Source organism: Protopterus annectens, chromosome 1.part1 (genome assembly GCF_019279795.1).
Source record: "Protopterus annectens isolate FY-2018-M chromosome 1.part1, PAN1.0, whole genome shotgun sequence".
Classification (NCBI taxonomy): domain Eukaryota; kingdom Metazoa; phylum Chordata; order Ceratodontiformes; family Protopteridae; genus Protopterus; species Protopterus annectens.
The window spans coordinates 1,775,917,763-1,775,940,085 of NC_056726.1; the positions used below are offsets into that span (position 1 = coordinate 1,775,917,763).

A 22,323-nucleotide genomic window follows, 5' to 3' on the forward strand; every position below is an offset into this window, starting at 1 on the left:
ATACATTGATGATACTGTACTGTGTTGTACTTTTAAATGGGTGGATGCTAAAGTCCCGAGACTGTCCTCTTTGGCAACAATAACTAGCAACTATGAACCTGTTATCAGTTTGCCATCTATTCCCTATTGCAATATTACTAGCTTATGTTTTAATGCAACGTAGGCAATTTCCTCCTCAAGGGCAACAGGCACTTTTATTTGTAGATAAAAACAATGAAATATAAACTTGTTTGCTAGCAGCAACCTCTTCATTAGTCACAGATCTCTTTAATGTGGAATTAGTTAGATGACTCACTTCTGCAGAGATTGTGCATATTTACTGATACTGGTGGATTGTAAGTTTGAGTAGACTTATGATAGAAATTTTCTGAATTGGGCAGTTTTATCATTATAGCTGCATGGATTTTGTTTCATTGTTTACTGGAAAAATGTTCAAAACAATACATTTAAAAAAATCATCTAACAACTGTAATGTATTATACAAGGAATATAATTTAATACAGTCAGGAAGGCACTGGTGTATCAAAGAACATGTGCATGTTTCATGTGCAAGGGGTCTATGATTTGAAAGCAAGTTAATCTTCATCTGCCACTGGCCAGATGTATTTTATTTGAATGTGGGTTTCAATGTTGTTTCAATGAATGTAAATTTCAAGGGCAGAGAAGTTTTAATGCTATGTCTATTTTAACTGTGAGACTGCATTGCTTTATTTGGCAGATGTCTATTAGTGCTTGGGCTGTAAAATGTAAAATAAAACTTTTAAATGAAATCCAAATCATCACAGAAGTAAAGTAGTATGCACATTACAGTGTTTATAGTACATGGGGTGAAAGAGCCAAGTAATGGGATACTGGAACGGCTGCAGGGGGGAGGGCTGTATATGGGGAAGACCCATTCGACCATGATTTTGTGAGGGGGGGAGACCGTCAAAGACAGCCAAAGGCGGCACAAACTGTAGCTACACCACTGATCAGTAGGCCATGAAGAATGACTTTTGGAGGTTCTAGCAAACTATAGTATTCTTCTGCTAAGATTAGAATATTGCCTACCATTAAATGCCCTACTTGTACCATAAAACCCACATACTGCAAGTCACCAAACAGAAATTATTAAGGTTCATCATCTTCTCCCTTCCCAGTGAACATCATTGCTACACATTTAAAAGAAAATGGTTACCATTTACTACATGGTCTGGGTCTCTGGGGTCATATTTTGGTTGTCTGCTCTTCAGTTTGTGTTTTAAAGTTGATATCCCACAATTCCACTGGAGTGGGCAGGGTTACATAATAATGTATGCAAATTGTATGTTAACCAGCGTACAGATTTGTACCAATTTTTCATGGGCCTTTGTACAGGTTTTTGATGTTTCCAGGTTGAGAGGTATGATTTGCAATCACCATTTACACATGTCTTTGACAGGCAGAGGCAGACAATAATGCCCAAACTAACAAAGACCCTCAACATAACCTCTAAATATTTGCTAACCAACATACCCCTTCCTAATAAAAGCCCATAATACAGAGAAACACAACCGAGTTGGAATGCACAGCTAGGCTTATAAAGGCCCTGGTGGTCATCCGCCTAGAATCTATGGGAGGGATTTTTGCTGAGAGCTGTGTAATAGACTAACCAGAAAAACAATCCTGTGCGACAGGGTCAAGGAGGATGTTTGTACATTCATCTGGAATCCCAGATTAGTCAGAAGAGAAGAAACCCATTCTAAGGACTTTTGATGCCTGGAAAAATTCTCTGCAACAATAAGGAAGTTGTATAAATAAGGAAACATGTGAATGCCATTCAGTCTGCAATGAGCTATGACTACAACTAGACACTTCTCCAGGCACCCTAAAACACCCCAGGAACTGTAGATAAACCAAAGGATAATGCAGGGAACTGAATGTCACACAGACACAGTCTGAAAAAATTGCCTAAAACCTGTGGCTATGTTAATGTGATAAGCATTCTTCAGATCTAATGTTACCCATCATCCCTCAAGGAAATTTAAACTGTAACAGACTGAAGGGTCAAACAGCTTGAATTCTGGCACTTTCACATACAGATCTAGAAAGGAAAAACCTAGAACTGGTCTCCAACAAGGCTCCTTCTATGGTAAACATTGTGAAACAGAAGCCTTTGCGCATTTGACCTAAATGCACTAATTATCTGAATGCTAAGGTAAGTGATGAAGAACCTGAAGAAAAAATATGTTTGGTTTGGAGGATGGGAAAGAACTCTTCTAAAAGGAGATATTTGTATCAAGTGCTAACTGTAGCCCTCATGAACTTTTACCACTCAAAAGTCTGAAAGGATGTTGCCAAAGGGGAATGTAAAGAGCCAGTTTATGACACAGATTTCAACAGCAAGGGGCAGAAGGGTGGGGAGGGGGGAAACAATGCTGGCATAGTCATTCTGAAGTATTAGACTGTCCGTTTTTTTTTTTTGGAAAAGTGAGTTTATTGTTTTTATTCCTCTCTCATTAAATGAAAGTTATATATTCACCATTACATTAGATCCTTGTGGTCCGCTTTTCATCCATTTCAAAATGTATGGGTTGTCACAGCCAAACAGATCTGACTTTGAAGCCTCTTCGGCTTCCCATACTCTGGAATAAACTACCTATCTATATCAAACAAAGCTCCTCATTAACACTCTTCAAGAAAAATCTTGATGATTGGATGGGAAATAGGAAATTCACGCCGGGGATCACTTCTGTGGCTCTGCTCAACAGTGGCACAGGAAAATAATTTTCTTGGTTGGCAAAAGCCAGGGTACCTTTTTGGCTGGGCTTGTATAGGCCCTAGGACCGATAGCCTAGTACCTACCATTGAACCTAGGAACACGAAAAAGTCTGTAACTCATTCATCTGGCTGATGTCACAGCCACTAGGAAAATTGTTTACCAAGTAAGAAGTTTTATATCTGCTGTGGTTACGGCTTCATGTAGCATAATGGTGATATATCCCATGAAGGTGCTAGGTCTGTAATGGAAGGTGTTGACACAAAGGTACCTTTCAGGAAAGCTTTGGAAATTTTCAGTGAAGCTATAGTTAACGTTTTACATACAACATGAAAGTCTGAAATTGCTGTCAATTGCACCATGATGGTGGCAGGGGTGGAATCTTTATCAGAGAGATCAGATAATTCTATTATGGATGGAGCAGGTGCTGAAAAGGGTCTACACCATCAGAAGAGGCCCAAATTGGGAATCTCTTCCATTTACTCTGGAAATTTAGTGGAAAGAGTTTGAGAAGCAGAAAGAATATTAACTACTTCAGGGAAAAAGCCTACCACCCCTGGCTATGCTTAAAATTGGCTGAACCACAAGGTTAACTTCATGGAATTCTGATCCAGAGAAGTTAGTCCAGATGGGTTGGTCAGTACGTTTGGATAATGATCAAACATCCAAAGGGGATGTACAAGTAGAGGCCACAGGCAGAGGAACCATGTCTGTCAGGGCCAAAAAATGGGACAAAGAGGATCATCCTGGCTTTGCACAGTTTTGCTTTTTGTATGAATTCGCTCATCAGGGGCAAAGGGGGAAAAGCATAAGGAGGCCCGGGGGTCAGTGGCCCTGTGGAGAGATCCGGGCAAAATACCTGCTGCATTTGTAGTTTGGATAAGATGCAAAAGGATGCAGTAAGGCTGGCCCCCAGCAACTGAACACTGAACATGTCACTGCAGGATTGAGGGACTACTTGTGCGGCATTAGGACTGTTCTGCTCAATTTCCCTGTCAGTACACTGGACAACCCCCAGGATGTGTCCTGTTACCAGAAAGCATTATGAAGATGCTGCCCATTGCTAGACTCTCATGGCCTCTTGACACAGAAGATAAGAATGTGTTCCCCCTTGCTTATTGATGTAATATAACCCTGACGTTATTGGTCTGTATGGAAATCACACTCTTAAGGAAGAGACACTGAAATGCCTGCAACACTAGGAGGACTGCTCTCAACTCCAACACACCGATATGAAGACTTACCTTGAGTAATGACTATGTATCCTGGACCATTTTCCCTTTGAAGCACCCCGCCCTAGAATGGAGGTGTCCGTGGTCATTGTTGAAATCGGCAATACCAACTGGAAAGGTCGACCCTTGCTTATATAGTTGTGGAAGTTACTTACCAAGCGACGTGTTTGCAGACCTAGGAAATTCGATTTTTGAATGTAAAGGGTGAATGGGCTGAGACCGTTGTACTACTGAAGTCCACTGGAGTACTCTCGTGTAGTATATGGCTAAAGGGACCATTAGAATTGTGGATGTCATGAGGCCTGAAAGATGCAAAAAGTACAGTTGTGTACCTACCATAAATGTAGATGTTCAAGTGTATTCACTGTTGCAGTCATTACTCTTGGGTTATCCTGCTGGCAGTCTACCCTCAGTCGGCCTGAATTCCAAAGTCTAGGTCCGGCGTCGGTTGCTGTCGCCTCCTCCCTGACGTCAGTGTGCCAGGGGTATAAAAGATGCAGCAGACACCATTTTCATCAGTTTTTCTTGCCCCAGATGTCAGGTGCCCCCAAATAGGAAGGCTGAAAGGTATGCCAATAAAGCATGCATGCACAAAAAATAAACATTCTCTTCATCTATAAGCAAATACACCACATAGGTTGTATAGAATAGAGAAGTACAGATAAGTCCCAGCAAAGAAAAGGGGGATGGTGGGTGGGTAACCTGGACTGCAACAGTGAATACACTCTAACATCTACATTTATGGTAGGTACACGACTGTACTATGTTCATCATGTTTCACTGTTGCAGTCATTACTCTTGGGTTGAATCTCAAAGCTCAGGATGGGTGGCTGGACTAAATAGGATTAGGGGAGGCTATGAGGCCCTGCAGAACTGCAGTGACGAAGCCTGCTCTAGATTTAGAGTAAAGAGGTAAGTGGTAGTGCTTTGTAAAGGTGTGCACTGAACTACAAGTTGCAGCCTCTAAGATGTCTTTGGTTGGTACTCCTCTGAGGAAAGCTGCTGAAGTGGCTGCTGCTCTGGTAGAATGAGGCCTAATGGCCTTAGGCACTGATTTGCCATGCTGAGAATAGCAGAAATGGATGTAATGGCCTATCCATTTAGATATAGTCTGTTTAGAGATAGCCTTTCCTTGTGACCCTGAAGCATATGACACTAAACGTTGCTCAGTCTTCCTGAAAGCTTTAGTTCTGTCCAAGTAGAAGCGTAGCTGCCTGTGCATGTCCAAAGAATGCAGAATTTTCTCACCCTTGTTCTGTGGGTTTGGATAAAAGGTAGGCAAGTGAATGGTTTTGGTTGAGTGCCACACTGGACACCACCTTAAGCATAAATGATGGGTTTGTCCTTAGAGAAACCCTGTCTGGATGAAAAATGATAAAAGGTTCCACAGCCATGAGTGCTTGTAACTCCGAGACTCGTCTTGCAGAGGTTATTGCTAGGAGCAGAGCTATTTTCCAGGATAAGAATTTTATATCCGCTGTTGAAGCTGGCTCAAAAGGAGGCAGAGTGAGTTTTTCCAAGACATAATTGAGGTCCCATGCGGGAATAGGTGCCCTCCTTGGAGGCCTGATGTTTTTGGCCCCTCTGAGGTACTGCCTTACCAAAGGATGAGAAAAGATAGGTGGGTTCCATATTGTAATGGGCTGAAATGGCAGAGGCATGAACCTTAATTGAAGAGAAAGAAAGGCCTTTGTCCAGCATCTCAGTTAGGTATTGTAAAATCTGAGGGATATTTGGTACATACGTGTCAATGCCTTGTTCCTGATTCCAAGGACAGAATCTCTTCCATTTTTCTGCATAAGATTTTCTGGTACTGGGCATCCTGGCCTCAAATATAACATCCATAACAGCTTTAGAAAGATGATTGTTCTGAATGGCTACAGTATCCGCCATGCTGCCAGATTTAAGGTCCTGAGTTGGCTGCGCAGGATCTGATTGTTTTGTTGGGTCAGCAAGTGAGAAGTTTGAGGCAAAATCCATGCTGGACCTTGAGACAAGCTCTTTAGGATTGGGTACCAGTGCTGACGTGACCAGTCTGGTGCAATCAGTATAATTTTTGGCTTCTCTTGTCTGACCTTTAGGAGTACCCTGGGAAGGAGAGGCAGTGGAGGAAAGGCATATACTGTGATTTTTCCAGATGAAGGATAGGGCGTCCACTTTCCATGCTTGCATGTGATAAATCCTTGTGCAAAATCTCTGTCATTTTTAGATGTGAGGGGAGGCAAACAGATCTATGTCTGGGTGTCCCCATTTCCTTGTTATCATGCTGAAGATTTGTGGATCCAGTTTCCACTCGTGGGGATCCATGAGGTTTCTGCTTAGTTCGTCTGCCAGAGTATTTGTTTTTCCTGGCAGGAATTGAGCTTGCAGGTGAACTTGATAAGTCAATGCTGTATCCCGTAAGGTCATTGCTTGTCTGCAGAGGGGATAGGAATGTGTACCTCCCTGCTTGTTTATGTACCACATGACCATAGTATTGTCTATCAGTAGCTGTCCTGGATGAAGCAGATCCTTGAAGGCTGTCAGGGCATTTTGAACAGCTATCATCTCTTTTTGATTGATGTGAAGATGCATCTGGCTTGCAGGCCATGTGCCCTGAATACATTTTCCTGTCGTACGAGCCCCCCAGGCATAATCTGATGCATCTGTTGTCAGTGTCTGTCTGGCTGTAGGCAAAGTGAATGGCAGACCCTTGTTGTAGTGACAGGCCTCTGCCCACCATCGAAACTCCTGTTACAGGCAGGGAATGAGGGTAATTACTGTCTCCAGGTTGTGGCAATGCTGAGTCCAAACACTTTTTAGATACCATTGTAGTTTCCTCATATGCAGTCTGGCATATGGAATTAGTAGAATGCAGGATGCCATGAAACCCAAGGCCTGCAGGATTTTCCTTGCAGTTAACTGGGTATTTGTTGCCAAATTTTTGAAGTAATAAGTCAGTTGCTTTTGTTTGTCTGGCGTGAGATAAGCCATCTGGGCAGTTGTATTTAAGCTTGCACCCAGGAATATTATCTCTTGAGAGGGTACTAGTTTTGATTTCTTTTCGTTTACTGTGTACCCTAGGTAAATTGGTAATCTTTTTACAAACGCCAGGTGCTGTAGAAGAATGTCTTTGTTCTCTGTTTGAATAAGGCAGTCGTCCAAGTAGGGGTATATTTGAATTCCTCTGTCTGCAGAATGCAATTACTGGTGCCAAGCATTTTGTGAAGACCCTGGGCGCAGTAGATAAGCCAAAGGGCAGTGCAGAGAATTGGTAGTGCATTGATCCAGCTATGAATCTGAGGTATCTTCTGCACGATTGTCTGATTGGGACATGCAGGTATGCCTCTTTTAGGTCCAAAGTTACCAGCCAAGCCTTCTTGCCCAGCATGCGCAGTAGCTGCTGTAGAGTCAACATCTTGAATTTTGGAACCTCCAGAAACGTGTTTAAAATAGACAGGTCCAGTATTGGTCTCCAGGTTTTGTCCTGTCTGGGTACTAGGAAAAGTCTGGAATAAAATCCTTGCCCCTGCTCTTGTTGTGGTACTAGTTGAATGGCCCTTATGTCCATGAGGGCTGAAATTTGTTTTGTGCCTCTGCCCATTGACTGTGTGGCAGGTCTGGTATGCCTTTTGCCCTTGGTAGGGTGTGAAAATGGAACCTGTAGCCTTGGGACACTATGTTCAAGACCCATTTGTCTTGGGTAAACTTTTGCCAATTTGATGAAAAAAGTGCTAGTTTTCCCCCTAAGGGGGCTGCCAAAAGGAAAGTGCTTGGATCTGGCAGAGGAAAGTCATTGTGACTGTTTCCTGTAAGGTTGTGATTTGCCTTCTCCGCTTTTGGAGGTAGGAGTGCCCCATTGTTTAGGTCTGTATGAGCCTTGGAGCTGAGATCTGCCTCTCTGTGGTTTGTCTGACATTGGAAAGGACCAATTATTAGAAGGCCAGTTCCTGCTAAACCTGGGTGGCTGTACCTGTAAGAAATCCTTAACTGTCTGCATAGATTTAGCTTTATCGTCCATTTTCTTCAACACCTCCTCTGCTTTAGCACCAAAGTATCATGATGTAATGGGGCATCTAATAATTTTGCTTTAACATGATCAGGCAGATTTTGTTCCTTTAACCAAGCATGCCTTCTAATAACAGAACCTGTAACAGCAGCCCTGCAAGAGGCCTCCAGTGAATCATAACCACAAGGCAAAGTATGCTTTCCCACTGGGGTTGGGAGGATGGCCTAATGGTTAAGGTGTTTGCCTTACAAACACAAGGTGCAGGGTTTGAGTCTCACAAGGGATAATTGGCTAGGCTTAAAAATGCTCTGTAAGGGACTTGTTCAGCTGCATGAAATAAATCCTGCAATTCCTTGTTCTCTGAACATTCAGTACTTTTCAACATTTTCTGTTTGAGCAGACATTAAGTACTGTTGACATTTAAGCATATGAAATTGACAATTCAAAGCCCTTACAGCCAAGGTAGCAGAAGTGTAAACTTTTTTCCCACATCTGTCCGGTGCCCTAGAATCCCTATCAGAGGGGACAGGGTTTTTTGCAGTGGAAGCTTAGACCCCCTTGGGACCCCGAGATATAGTTTTTGGGTCAGCAGCGGGGTTCTTATATAAAAATTTATGAGAATCTGGGACCCTGTAATATCTGTCTGGTTTAGCAGGTGCAGGGGTTAAAGAGTCAGGGGACAGGCCGGACTCTGAAAATACATCTACAATATCTAGAACAGGTGGAATAGCAAGGGGTCTGTGCTGTGAAAGTAACAAAGTCTCTGAGCCTATTCTTAGATTGAGTAATCCTGGCTCTCCCAGTGGAAATGCTCCCTCATGGTATGCAGGGTTTCCCCAAAAGAATAATCCTCAGGAGGAGAGGCTGAAGGAATGGATTCTTCAGCATCAGAATCTTAATAGGGAGGCAAAGAATAATCCTGTTCAGAGGAGGAATCAGAGGAAATAGAAACCTGATCAGAAGAATCATATACAGTCTCTTGCCTAGGCCTCTTATCAGGAGAGGAATGGGAACCCCTGATCAAAGTAATTAGGTCTTCGGTCATTTTAAGCATCTGTTTTTTAGGCATGGTAGTCTGAGTTGGAGAATGCTGTACTTGTTTCTTTGTCTTTAGAGCTGCTTTAGTCTTTGAAGCTGAAGATGGTTTAACATTTTACTGAGTAGGTCTGAAAACACCCTCAGAAGTCGATGCCTGCTCAGCGGCTCCGGACCCATCTGAGGGAATTATTTTTGAGTGTCCAATACCTTGAGTATCCAGAGGCCCAGTCGGCTCCACGTGTGAGTCGGAAGCGGCCTGTGGCTCTGAGGTAGCGGGCGCCAGGGGCCATGAAAGCGCCTCACTGAGAACTGGCGACTGGCTTAACAGAGGCTTCATCGTCTGTTTTGGACCTCGGATGCCTATCCTTTTCCTTGTCCTTGCGTTTTTTGTAAACTCCGATCGTCGGCTGTTCCGACGGCATTAAATAATTAAACCTTTGGCCAAAGTAATGAAATGTGAAATTGAACAGATGCTTAATAGTGCGTTGGTTAAATCAAGCACAAAACCAACAACTAGCAACGTTGTGATCAGGGCCTAAGCAAGGAATACAGTAAGAGTGAAAATCCTTATGAGGTATTTGCTTCCCACAAGAAATACAATTGTTAACTTTTTCTGACATCGGTCTGGAGCAAGAAAAAAGTTTCCCCAACAGGGTTACTTAGCTTTAATGAAGACTTCGGTTCTGAAATTCGTAATTGAAAATCTCAGGAGTCGGCCGACCGCCACTTGCGAACTGCTTTTGCTTCGGGCACCACATGGCAAGAAAGACTGAAGAAAATGGCGTCGGCTGCATCTTTTATACCCCTGGCGCACTGACATCAGGGAGGAGGCGACAGCAACCGACGCCGGACCTAGACTTTGTAATTCAGGCCGACTGAGGGTAGCCTGCCAGCAGGATAACCCAAGAGTAATGACTGCAACAGTGAAACACGATAAACATCTAATCTTGTTAGTGGTGATGAGTGTCGTAGTACTTGTAATGCTGCAATCCAAAGTGACAGAACTTTGAGCTTGGGCAGCCTGATCATCTGAAGGTTGACTGTCTAGGTGGCATCTTATAAACTCTATTCCCTGTGTTGGAGTTAGTTGACATTTTGGTAGATTTATAGTTATTCCCAAGTCTAGTTAACAACTGGAGTCCCCGGTCATCTGACAACACTAGATGCTTGTAGGTTGCAGCAAGGAGTCAACCGTCAAGGTACAGGAACATTTGTATGCAGATGCAATTGTGCTGCAACCACTGCCATGACCTCGAACACCCTGGGGGCTGTGGTGAGACTGAATGGCGGTGCCTGGAATTGGAAGTGATTGGCTCCCAGCCGGAAGTGGAGAAATCTCCTTGATTGCTTTGCTATTTTGACATGACAGTGGGCGTTCTGGAGATCTACGGATCACATCCAATAGTCTTTCCTCAGCAGAACTAAAATTGACTGAACTGTGACCATCCAGAATTTTGACGGTTTCACAAACTGGTTTAGGTGACGGAGATCCAAAATGGGTCTGAAGCCCCCTGTTTTCTTTGGTACTAAAAATAATCTGGAATAGACTAACTGTTCATGGGGAACCAGGTGGATAACTTTTTTCTCACAGCTTTGAAATTTCTATGGCTGCTAATTCCCACTGACTGGGTAGAACATCAGGGATATTCTTCTTTTTCAGAGGTGGAAGTGAAAAATGAATTGAATAGCCTCTGGATATTATCTTTAGCACCCAAGAATCTGTCATTCTCCACCAGGCTGAGGATGCAAAGATAGTGCCACCTGACCGACTCCTGCACTGCAGGAGTCAGGCAACTGTTCAGCAGTGCTGAAAAGCTGTCTCAGCAAAAGGACCACAAAAGCCTTGTTTTTTCCGGTCTGCCTCTAGGGTGTCTGTTAATATTGCCTCCTCCTCTGCCACACGAAGGCCTTATCACATTGGGAGTCATGGAATGATCTCTCCGATTTGCAGAACCACATCTTCTTCCACAACCTTTGGTTCCTAGAGAAAAAAATCTTTGTGGGGTAGAGAAGCGAACTGCCACAACAGAGAGAGAGAGAGAGATCCCATTGACTCCTTGTGAGCATGTCTTACACTTTAGGCTCAAATAAGGCAGAAGCATCATAAGGGGCATTTACAAAGAATAAATTAAAGCCTTCCACAAAGTCGCAAAGATGCTTCCAGGTGTAGCGATGCATGATGATGCCAGTGCCTGCTGCTCTGGCCATGCCTCCAGCTGCATTAGAGAGTAAACACATGACCACATTCAAGGAAGATTGCTGGGGGAAAAGCTGGGAGTCCACTGTTTTCTGAACATCAGCAAGCAAAACAACTGAGAAGGACTGGGTGATCTCTTTGGTCAAGTCTCTCTAAAATCTAGTTAAATGAGCCAAATAGTTCAACCATCTAAAGGTGAAAATCACTGATGCCTAGGCCCACATCTCAAGTATGTTCATAACCCTGGATTCTCTGCTAGGAGGATGAATAGATGAACGTTCATCAAATAGCTTTTTTTGTGGTGGCTGCTGCTAGCACCACAGCATTTACTGGTGGATCCTTGCGCCTCCAGTGTATCCTGTCCTTAATAGCAGCCAAGATGCAAACCACTTTTTTGGGGGATGGACTCTACCACATCAGGGTCCTTCCATGCCTGTTGGGTCATAAGGTTGATAAGGGGGACAAACAGGAGGTACCACCCAGGAAGATGCTGGTCTGGAAACGAAGGCTTCCAACACTGACTCATCTGCTGAAGAGTCTTGGGATGACCAACCCCCTCTCTGCTTCATCAATTCGAGAATATCACCAAATGTGACTTCTTCAGAGAGGGAGCAAGAGGAACCCTCCCCTTCCTCTAAGTCACTGTCTTCGTGAAAGACTCTGGGAAGAATCTAACTGCTTCCATTTGCATGTCCTTTTTCTGGGAACACCTTCTGGGGGAGCAAGAGAAGGTTCATAATTGGAAGGGGAACTGACAAAGCAGATGGCTTTCAGAAGCCCTTTGACCAGCTGTTCCTGTCCAAGATGATGAGGAAAGGACACAGACACCGGCTGGACTTCGGGTGGAGTAGACTTGGTTGATGGCACCTTCTCTTTGGAACTTGCAATGGTCTCAAAAGCCAAAGTTGCCAACGGCATTGAGGACGCCCTCTGATCAGAGGAAGGAAGGGAACCTTTGACACCAATAACTCCAGCAAAGCTATTCTCGGATCAAAGCAGTCTTCAGCCAAAGCCTTGAGAGGGTGGGATGGCTCAGAGAATGTCTGTGTCAAACCACCCCCTCGGAACTTGGCACCAATGCTTCGGCTCAAAGTCTAATCTCAATCTGAAGGCATTGGTGTCGAGACAGAGGGAAGCAGTCGATAAAGTCGTGAGCAGTTCTGGTGCTGACAAAGATGCTCTGATTCCACTTGGATCCAATAACACCAGACCTGAAGTGCAAGTCAATATAGATTCCAGAAGTGGAGGAGTAAGATGACCAAAACACAATACCTTTTCCAGGGGATGATACTGGAATAACCACAAACTGGATTTGTGTCCCCAAAATGGATGAAAACACTGGATCTCTCTTCCCCCAGTTTGGTTCGAGAAAATGGGGATCATTTGCTAATGTTTTTAAAAGGAAGAGAGGATTTGGCAGATTTATAAAGGTGGACATGAAAAATGTTTTTGAGACTCCCTAGATAAACTTCCTTCTTACTTCAAATTGTTTGAGCACCTGATTAGCAGACAAGCCAAACAAAACCACCTAATCTAAAGCTGAATTTAAAATGTCAAAGTTTTACCTCAACAGTAAACTTCTGGTTACGTACCCAGGCATATCTCCTCAACACTAACTGTGGCACCAGACACAGTATCTGCTCAATCATACACACTCTTCAAGACATGCTTTGATATTTTACAGATTACAAACAGTGGGATTCAGAGAGGAACAACCTTCTGAACAAAGCATGGCAGATAATCTTTTCAAACTGTAAACAAAACAGAAGAAACCTCTACAAGTGTGCCAACAGTCAAGAATTCTGTACTGCCAAAGTGGAAGAAACTATTCTATTACCAAATCTGTCCAATACCTTTCCTTCTTTGTCCACAGTGGAAGGATTGGTGAAAAATAGTAGTCTATTGGTGAAGATGCAGAAATAGTCAGTGGATCCAACCTTGGGTAACAGAACAAGAAGTTATGTACTCACCATAACGTTCGATGTATGTAGTCCATCTCGCCTCACATTCTTACCCGTGGGTTCGGTGCTGAATATCGGCTCCGACTCGGCCAAACTTTTCTAGCGCAAAGTCTTTTATTGGCTGGGCTAAGCAGGTATCCCATGGTGCACTGCTCCATATCCCCAGATCTAGTTTGCTGCAATACTCATTCATACCCCATGCATACATAACATCCAGATAAAAAGAATAAGCTAAAGTAAGGGAACTCTGTAGATAGAAACCCAACCTCCAAATCCTCCAGGAAGGGGGGAAGGTGGGAGGGTAATTAAGAATGTGAGGCAAGATGGACTACATACATTGAGCGTTATGGTGAGTACATAACTTCTTGATGTTATGTAGTCCCATCTCGCCTACATTCTTACCCGTGGGACAGCATCCCTGGCACCTACATCCTAGGTGGCTCATAGGAAGATACTCCTGAGTACTGTGGAGCCAAAGGATGACCTGCCCCTAGAAACCACGTCCAATTTTTAATGAGAAACAAATGTGTGAGAAGCCCAAGTAGCTGTAGCACATATATCATCCATTGACAATCTGGCTTGATAGGATGTAGAAACAGCCCGTAGAGTGAGCAGAAATGGCAGATCTTTTCCTTCTGCGTAGTAGGCGAAAAAGATGCAACTAGATATCCATATGGATAGGGTGATCTTGGAGACCAGGGACCCCATTTTGTTTTCCAAAAAGGAGACAAATAGTTGATCAGACTTCCGGATATCTTTTGTTCGGTGCAGATAGTAACGTAACTGTCTGTGTACATCCAATTGAGGAAATTTAATTTCTGCCTTGTTTGAAAAATGAGGAAAGAATACAGGCAACTCAATGGATTGATTAAGATTAGACATGGAAGCCACTTTAGGAAGGAAAGAAGGGTTTGGTCTAAGAGAAACCCTGTCCTTATGGAAGATTAAGTATGGAGGTTTGATGGAGAGGGCTTGAATTTCTGAAACTCGCGTTGCTGAAGTGATTGCTGTTAAGAAGGCTGTTTTCCAGGTCAAGAATTTCAATTCACAGGTAGCTGCAGGCTCGAAAGGTGGTGAAGTAAGGGCTTGTAGAACAAAATTGAGATCCCACGGCATGATCGGTTCGGAGACCGGGGGACGGAGTAACAGAGTACCCTTCAGGAAAGCCTTGCAGAGCCTATGAGCCATGATACTAGGCTCATTAACAACATGAAAATTAGAGATCGCTGCCAATTGAACTTTGATGGTAGATGATGCGGAACCCTGATGGAAAAGCATAGACAAAACTCCAAGACTGAAGCAACTGGAGCTGTGTAAGGATCAATTCCTTGGGTATGCGCCCAAATAGAAAACCACTTCCACTTGCTCGAATAAATCTTCCTAGTAGATGGCTTATGAGAGGAAGAAATGTGAACCACTTCCGGTGAAAATTTATGAAGCCTAACTAACGATGGAAGTGGAGTAGCCAGGCTGTCAACCGGAGGGTCAACAGGGAGGGGTGGAACTGTCCCGACATGTGTGTCAGTAAATCTGGTTGAGGGTCCAGAATCCAAGGAGTGCCCAATGTATGGTTGAAGAAAGGGGAACCAGACTTGACGAGGCCAGTGTAGAGCAATCAGAATCATTCTGCTTCCCAAGGATTGCGCTTTCTGAATCACCTTTGACAGCAAGGGAAACGGAGGGAAAGCATAAAGCAGACCGGAGGGCCAATCGTGAACTAGAGCGTTCCTGGGTGACTTCTCCCTGTGTGGGGGGGATCAGCGTGAAGTAGCTGCTGCATTTTGCATTGAGGGGGCTGGCAAAAAGGTCGCAGCAGCAAGGCTGACCCCATCTGCAGAAGATTCACTCTGCAACTAGACTATTCAGGGACCACTTGTAAGGCATCAGAAAAGCTCTGCTTAGCCTGTCCGCAATCACGTTGGACTTCCCGGAATGTGCGTTGCCACCAGAAACCGTTGGGAAGTTACTGCCCACTGCCACACTCGCATGGCCTCTCTGCACAGGGGGTAAGACCTGGTTCCCCCTTACTTGTTTAGGTACCACACAACTGACATGTTGTCTGAGTGTAATGCAATCGTCCCTAGAGGTAGAGAGCTCTGAAGTGCCTGCAAGGTAAGTAGCACTGCTCTCATCTCTAGGACGCTGATATGCAGATGTATCTCGTGATCTTGCCACGTGCCTTGGACTGTCCTGCCAAGATAATGCCCCCCACCCCATCTGGGAGGCATCCGTGGTCACTGTGGCAACTGGGATGGGTGGAACGAAGGGCCTTCCCCCGTCCAAATTGTTCATAGGTTCATACTAGGCTATCTGCCCGAGGGCATTTACAAATTATTTTGCTGTGCCTATGTTGAGCAGTGACACTGAGGTAATCCCTGGGGTATATCTGTGATCTCCCATCCACTGGTCAAGATTTCTCTTGAACAAGGCCAGCGAGGTGCTCTGCCTCACATATACCGGGATTTTATTCCACAGCATAGGAGTCTTTGGGTGATGAATCTATCCCTCCAGCTCGAGGTTTAAGTCTCCGGATCTAGATTTTTGAGGTGAAGCATATTCATCAAATCTGGGTTTGAAAAGGTCACCTCTGAGCAACTGAATAGAGCTGGAGTTCTTTCAGTCGGGCAGCATAGGACAGATGTTTGAGACCCTTTATCCTTTTGGTGAGGAACTTTGTGGCCTCCAGCTGCTGCAAGTGTCGGGTCAGATACATTCAATGGGGCATTGTACTCAATGATTGGTCTGATGAGTGATGAGTATACGGAGACTATGACCTCCCTTGATCTAGATGAGAATCCCTTCATGATAAGGTGGGCAATGTAGAAGGTGTTCCCTACTACTTTAGCTACATGGGTGTGAATGACAGACTACTATCAACCTGGGTCCCCAGGTCCCTGATAACTTCTTCTGTGCTCAGTGGATTGCCACCTATTTGGTAATGACTATGCATTTTTGGCATTTAACTTTAGGCCATGGCTCTGGCACCAGTTATCCGTTAGACCCTTCTGAAGGGTATCTGTGTCAGATGTGTTTTCTAAGTTTGCAGTCATCTGCAAACTTTGTCAGCCATAACCCTCCTGTGTTTGCTTGTACTTCGGAAAAGTAGATGCCAAACAAGAGTGGGCCCAGGACTGAGCCCTGTGGTACACCACTTGTGACAGGCTTTGAGTCTGACATGGCGCCAGCAACTCTGACCCTGTGGGTTCTGTCACTCAGCCAGTTTGCAACCCATCTTGTGATGTATGGGTTAACATTTAAGCTGATGAGTTTTTCAATGATACCCGAGTGGGGTATTGTATCGAAGGCCTTCGAGGTAGGCTGTATGGACTGCCTTTCCCTCATCAATGGCTTTGGTGACTGTTTCGAAAAAGTCAACCAAGTTTAGAAGGCATGATCTGCCTTTGACAAAGCTGAACTGGGATGGATCCAAAGTCTGCAAATTCCCTATGTCTTTATTTATGAGGTCCATTATGATCCTCTCCATGGCTTTGCAGATAAGGCTTGTCAAGCTGATGGGCCGGTAATTTCCAGGGTCGGTGGAGGCACCGCCTTTGTGAAGTGGGACCACAGTTGCAGTGCCACCCCTGATCCAGAGGTAAGACTATGATTAAACAGCTGTCCTAGCTGTGGGTTTAATTCCTCATTGAGTTTGGAGCACACAGCCGACACCATCAGGTCCCATGGATGCTGTGTTTTTGCTTTGGAGAGCAGTTCTCACTTGGGCTTGGCTGCAAGTATAGATATCTCTCCTTTGGGGAGGGGGAAGTTTGTACTGAACCTGTCAGCCACTAAGTTGGCAATGTCTGTAGGATCAGAAATCTTCACATCATTTTGAACTAGTTCTGAGCATATCTGGGAGTTTCCTCCCAGGTTTCTAACATAGCTAAAGAAGGCCTTATGATTGTCTTTGAGTCTTTAGCTATTTTTCTCTCAAAATTTGCTTTGGATGATTTTATGAGAGCTCTTAGTTTTTACTTATAGTGATCAAGGGTGTCTTACCTTTAAGGATTTTGCTCTATCTTGTAGTAGCTTCCTCCTTTTGTTGTAGAGTTTGTTTATGCCACCAGACTGGACGCTTGCCTTTGGTACAAATCTTTGTTTTGCTTGGGATTGCCTTATCCATGCAGTCCTGCAGGTGCTGGTAGAAGGCATTTGTAAGTGATTCAGTGGCTTGAGTACTGTTTTCGGGGCCTTAAAGGAGACCACACTAGTCTTTAGAAGTGTGAAGTCGGCTGGAAGTTCTTTACTGTGGTCTTTTTATTTCAGGTGGGGGTGGGATGAGGACCTCCAGCGAGATTAGTTTGTGATCTGATCTCACCAGTGAGGGGTATACCGGTGTTGAACATTGTGCTCCCATGTTCGTGATGATGAGATCAAGTATGTTTCTCCTCTTGTGGGGATGGTGACTAGTTGTTCCATGGCATTTGAGTTTATGAATTCCAGGAACTTTTGGGCTAGGGTGTTTGGGCTTGAGTAGTGTTCCCAGTCTATATTAGGGTAATTGAAGTCACCTAGTATGATGGTGTTTGGTGATACATTTATCCCTCTAGTGTCTAGTGTTTCAGGAAGGCCATGTGAGGTTCCTGAGTTTGTGAGGGTGGCCTGTAACATGCTACAATTTGCAGAGCAGTCTTGCCTATGGTTAATTGCACCTGGATGGTCTCCGATGCATCGTTGCCACCAGTCTTGAGGTGTGGGTGTCTTTGATGAATATGGATACCCCCCCCTTTCTTGGTATTGTCCGATTTTTTTGGGGCATGATAAGAGATGAAAAAAAACTGATGTGTGGGGGTGCTCTCCAGGGCCCTTGAACCAGGTTCTTCTGTGCACACACAGACATGTTCTTCTCCATACTGAGAAGGGCCTCGAAGTGCATTTTGAGATTTAGACTTCTGGCATTGAGCAGCATTACCCTTAGTTTTTTCCTTTTGTGTTCTAGGGGTTTTAGAATTTGAGCCCTTGCCTAAAAAAAAAACTATGGGGGTGGGTGTGAGCCTTTGCAATATCCGAATCCCAGGGTGACAGGTGCAAGCCGTCCCTGCGTGGCTTGTCCAGCATGTCATCCCAGGCAGACAGACATTGGATCCCTTTGAATGACACCAGAGTTTAAGCCAATTGTTAAAGCTGATCATCTTGGTATTGTGGCATCATTCTTGGTGAAGGTAGGATACTGCTCAGGTGTCAGGGTCATATCTGCCTTGGGGCTACAATCAGAGCTCCTCAATGTCTCTTTTCATGTAGTCCAATCTGCATCATTCTTGGTGAAAAGGGTGATACTGCTCCAAGTCTAGGTCAATATCTGCCTGGGCTACATAGAGAGCTCCCTCAACCTCAATTTTCTTGTAGTCCAAGGTACGCCCTCCAGGTCGCTACACCCCGCGTGGTGGACAATGACTGAGTATTTTTACCTGCTGCTTGAGAGACCTGAGGCTTGCGCTATGTGGAGGGACAGGCAGCTTACTGTGACCTTCTCCTTACTCAGTCTGGTGGCGGGACGTCAGTGTGTCTAACTATGGAGTCACCAATGACTAGTGTGTCTGGCATTGTGTTTGGCCTTAAGGGCTGTGACTGTTTGACACTCTGACTGTGAGGTCTATGTGTTGCAGGTGTTGTGTTCTGAGGTGGTGGTTGTTTGGGTGTCTGCTTTGGTGGCCTCTGCTGTTTTGGTAGATTTTTGATCAGAGCCATGAGTATGTCTTTGTGTGTTTATGTGTATGATTTGAGGTTGTGATGGTACTATGTGAGACTGGGTCTATAGTGTGTGTGGTAACCTTCTCCTCCTGACTGGTCTTGCCAGTCCTATGTTGAGAGAGCTCAGCCTCCAGTTTGGCCGTATAGTTGCATCTCTCGCATGTATTTGTGTTTTGTGGGAGGAGGAGAGGGTTGTGTACATGAGGCAATTGTAACATTGCCTCAATATTCAGGTTCACCAGCTGAGCAGGAGAGGACACTAGCAACTGATCCCTCGACATGCTAGAAGGACTAGACAAAAACTTAAAAAAAGATTCGGGGGGGATGTGGGTGACAGAAATGGGGTTTTTTTTTTGGGGTGCTATCTATAAGAGTGCCGTATCAAGGTAATAAGTACTGTAGGAGCAAGTGCTAGGTTTAACAGATAGAGAAAAGTCTACTTGGAGTCAAGTAGAGATGATCTTTTTAGGTATTAGAGAAAGTGCTAGTAACAGGGATGCTTAAAGGTAAGATTGAAAAGAATGCACTCTGCAGTGTGCACTAGAGAAGTTAGATATGAAAGTAGGTAACTTGAGTTTTACCTGTTTAAAAAGTTAAGGTTTAGTGGAGAGTTACTATTTTTAAAACAGCAAGATGGACTGAAAGGGGTGGTTGCTTTTGTATTTTGGTACTATGAAATACTGTAGGATGGCCAATAAATTTAAATAATTGAAGGGGTGGGATTTCAAAAGAGGCTGCAAAGCCACCAACTGAGGTCGTGTTTGCATCTGTCCGTGAGCAAAATGCGGTGAAAAAGTGGACATTTTTGGAGAGACCATTGCACAAAGAGGAGCCACTGGAGAAGTCTCATGTGCAATCTCGCTAGAGGGACCAACATAATTGTTGCTGCCATGGTCCCCAGGAGTTGGAGAACCCATCTTGCCTGCACTTTCCTCAGGGGCATCAGGATGTGTGTATCTGTTGTTGTAAGACTCTAATCCTCTCCTGCGGTAAAAATGCTCGCATTCGAATGGTGTCTAATTCTGCACCTATAAATGTGACACGCTGCGAGGGCAACAAAGCAGATTTTTCCCAATTTAGTGTTATACCAAACTGTTGACATAAGAGTGATGGTAGCGTCCCTGGTTTGGACTAGTTGATGCCTGGTGGGGGCGGTAAGGAGCCAGTCATCCAGATAAGGAAACACTTGGAATCCCTGATGTCTCAAGTGGGCAGTCACCACCGCCATACACTTGGTGAACACCCTGGGGACTGTGGTGAGACCAAAGGGCAGGGCTCAAAACTGGAAATGACTGGCTCCCAGCCGGAAGCGTAGGTGACTCCTGGATGCCATGTCCATTTTCACATGGTAGTAAGCATCCTTGAGGTCGATGGAGCACATCCATACCTCCTCTCCCAACGAGAGAATCGATTGTAGTGAGACCATATGGAACTTGGACTTCTGTACATAGTTGTTCAGTTGGCTGAGATCTAATATGGGTCTCAGGTCCTCTGTTCTTTTCGGCACCAAAAATAATCTTGAGTAAGTCCCCAATCCGATTTGGTCTGAGGGGACATGCTGGATGGCTCCTTTTCCTAGCAGCTTTGAAACCTCTGAGGCTGCTTGATCCCTTTGACTGGGTGGAATGTCTGGGATTTTTCTGATTGAAGGGGGGTTTGATGTAAACGGAATGAGATACCCTCCAGAAATTATTCATAATACCCATCGGTCCTGGGTGATGCTTTTCCAGGCTTCCGGATATAACGAAATTCTACCCCTGACTGGCTCCGGATAAGCACAGCTGGTCACTCCCTCAAGAACGAGAGTAGGGAGAGCCGCGAAAGGAATTGCGGTCTCCTGAATTGCGAGGGCCCTTCTGCCTCTAGGGTGACGTCTCCCTGAATAACCTCCCCCTCCTCTGCCTCTGGACGGGGACTCACCTTGTGCGGTAGGAAAAAACCTATGTGATTTCTTGAGCCACATCTTTCCATCCCACTGGGCCTTGGGGTAAGGCATAGAAGGAAGGGAAAAACAGACCCCTACGGCAGACAGGGTCTTTCCCTCTTGCTCGCACCTGGTGAGGGTATCTTTCACTTTGGTTCTGAACAAAGAACCACCATCAAAGGGGGAGTCAGTGAAGGAAGACTTGAAGATCTCCGCGAAGTGACAAAGGCGCAGCCAGGCTTGCCTTCTAAGGGTGACTCCTGAGCTTGCTGCCCTACTCGCTCCCTCGGCTGCATACGAAATGAGCCGCATGGAGGAGTTGACAATGGAATTGAGGGCAGACACCTGGGCATTAACCGTCTGGGCCACCGCCTCAAGGATGTTAACTGCAAGAGTATCTCCTAACTCCTTGAGGAGATCTCTCTGGAGCAGAGTGAAATGAGAAAGATAGTTCAGCGACTGTAAAGTAAAGGTTGCTGACGACAGGGTACGCTTCCCGCACCGGTCCATGGTCCTAGACTCCTTGTTAGGAGGATGGACGGAGGAAGAGGTCTCTGCTACTTCCTTCTGAGTGGCCGCCGCCACCACCATGGCATCTACAGGGACTCCTTTGGACAGAAACGCCTTGCCCTGGAAAGTAGAAAGAAAATTGTTGGGGCGCCAGGGTACGGGCTCCACAGAATCAGGGTTTTCCCACATCCTTCGACAGATCAAATCAAGGAGCTCATCGAAGGGTGGGGACACCCAAGAGGCGGAGGACTGAGTACCAAAGGCCTTAAGGAATACAGACTCCTCCTTGGAAGGGGCTTTGGATGGCCAATCACCTCTTTGTTCCAGTATCTCCAGGATGTCGGAGAAGGAAACATAAGAGGATGACTTGTGGGACCTCTCCGATTCCTCGAAGTCAGTATCAGAGGTGAGGGACTCATCCTGGGAGTCTATGCGCTTCCTCTTGCACATTTTCTTTCTAGGGGGCTCCTCAGGCACGAACTCTGAAGGGCCCTCAAAGTTGGGGACCACTCGTGGGGGTATCCCCTAGGCCTTTGTGCTCTGCTGTCTATGGATAGGTGGTGATCAGAGGCTCTCAACCAGAGTGGTGGGGGACAGAGTGACCGACCCGCCTGATGTAGCTGACTATCTTGGCCAGTGCAGTCGGCATGGCCTCAAAGGCAGGACCCCGAGTCCGAGGACCGACCAGCCTCTGAGACCATAACGGGAGTCGGAGTTCCCCGAGCTGAGGCACCGAGAGGGAGACTCGGAACCGAAATATGCCCCGAGATGTCCCCCTCAGGCCCGACTGAAGAATCCAGAGTCCCGAACCCAGAGGACGGAGCCAAAGGGGTTGGAGCCGATGGTGCCGGAGCGGCCATCGGAACCGGCCTAGGGACATCACACAGCGCGGAACACTCCGGCTCCCAAGATGAGATGTGCTCGGTGGAGGAATGATCGAAGAAGGGGTCGGGACGGGCTCTGGAGCAGACTGGGCCGGAGCCGAAAACAATTTTGCCAAAATCAGTGACTGGAGGAGCCTCTGGACCACCCTATCAACATCCAC

General features: G+C 45.4%; 1 protein-coding gene across 1 annotated transcript in view; it reads right to left on the reverse strand.

The window, feature by feature from the left end:
* WASF2 (WASP family member 2) overlaps positions 1–22,323 on the reverse strand; it is a 739,282-nt gene that overhangs the window by 503,241 nt on the left and 213,718 nt on the right. The window lies entirely within an intron of this gene.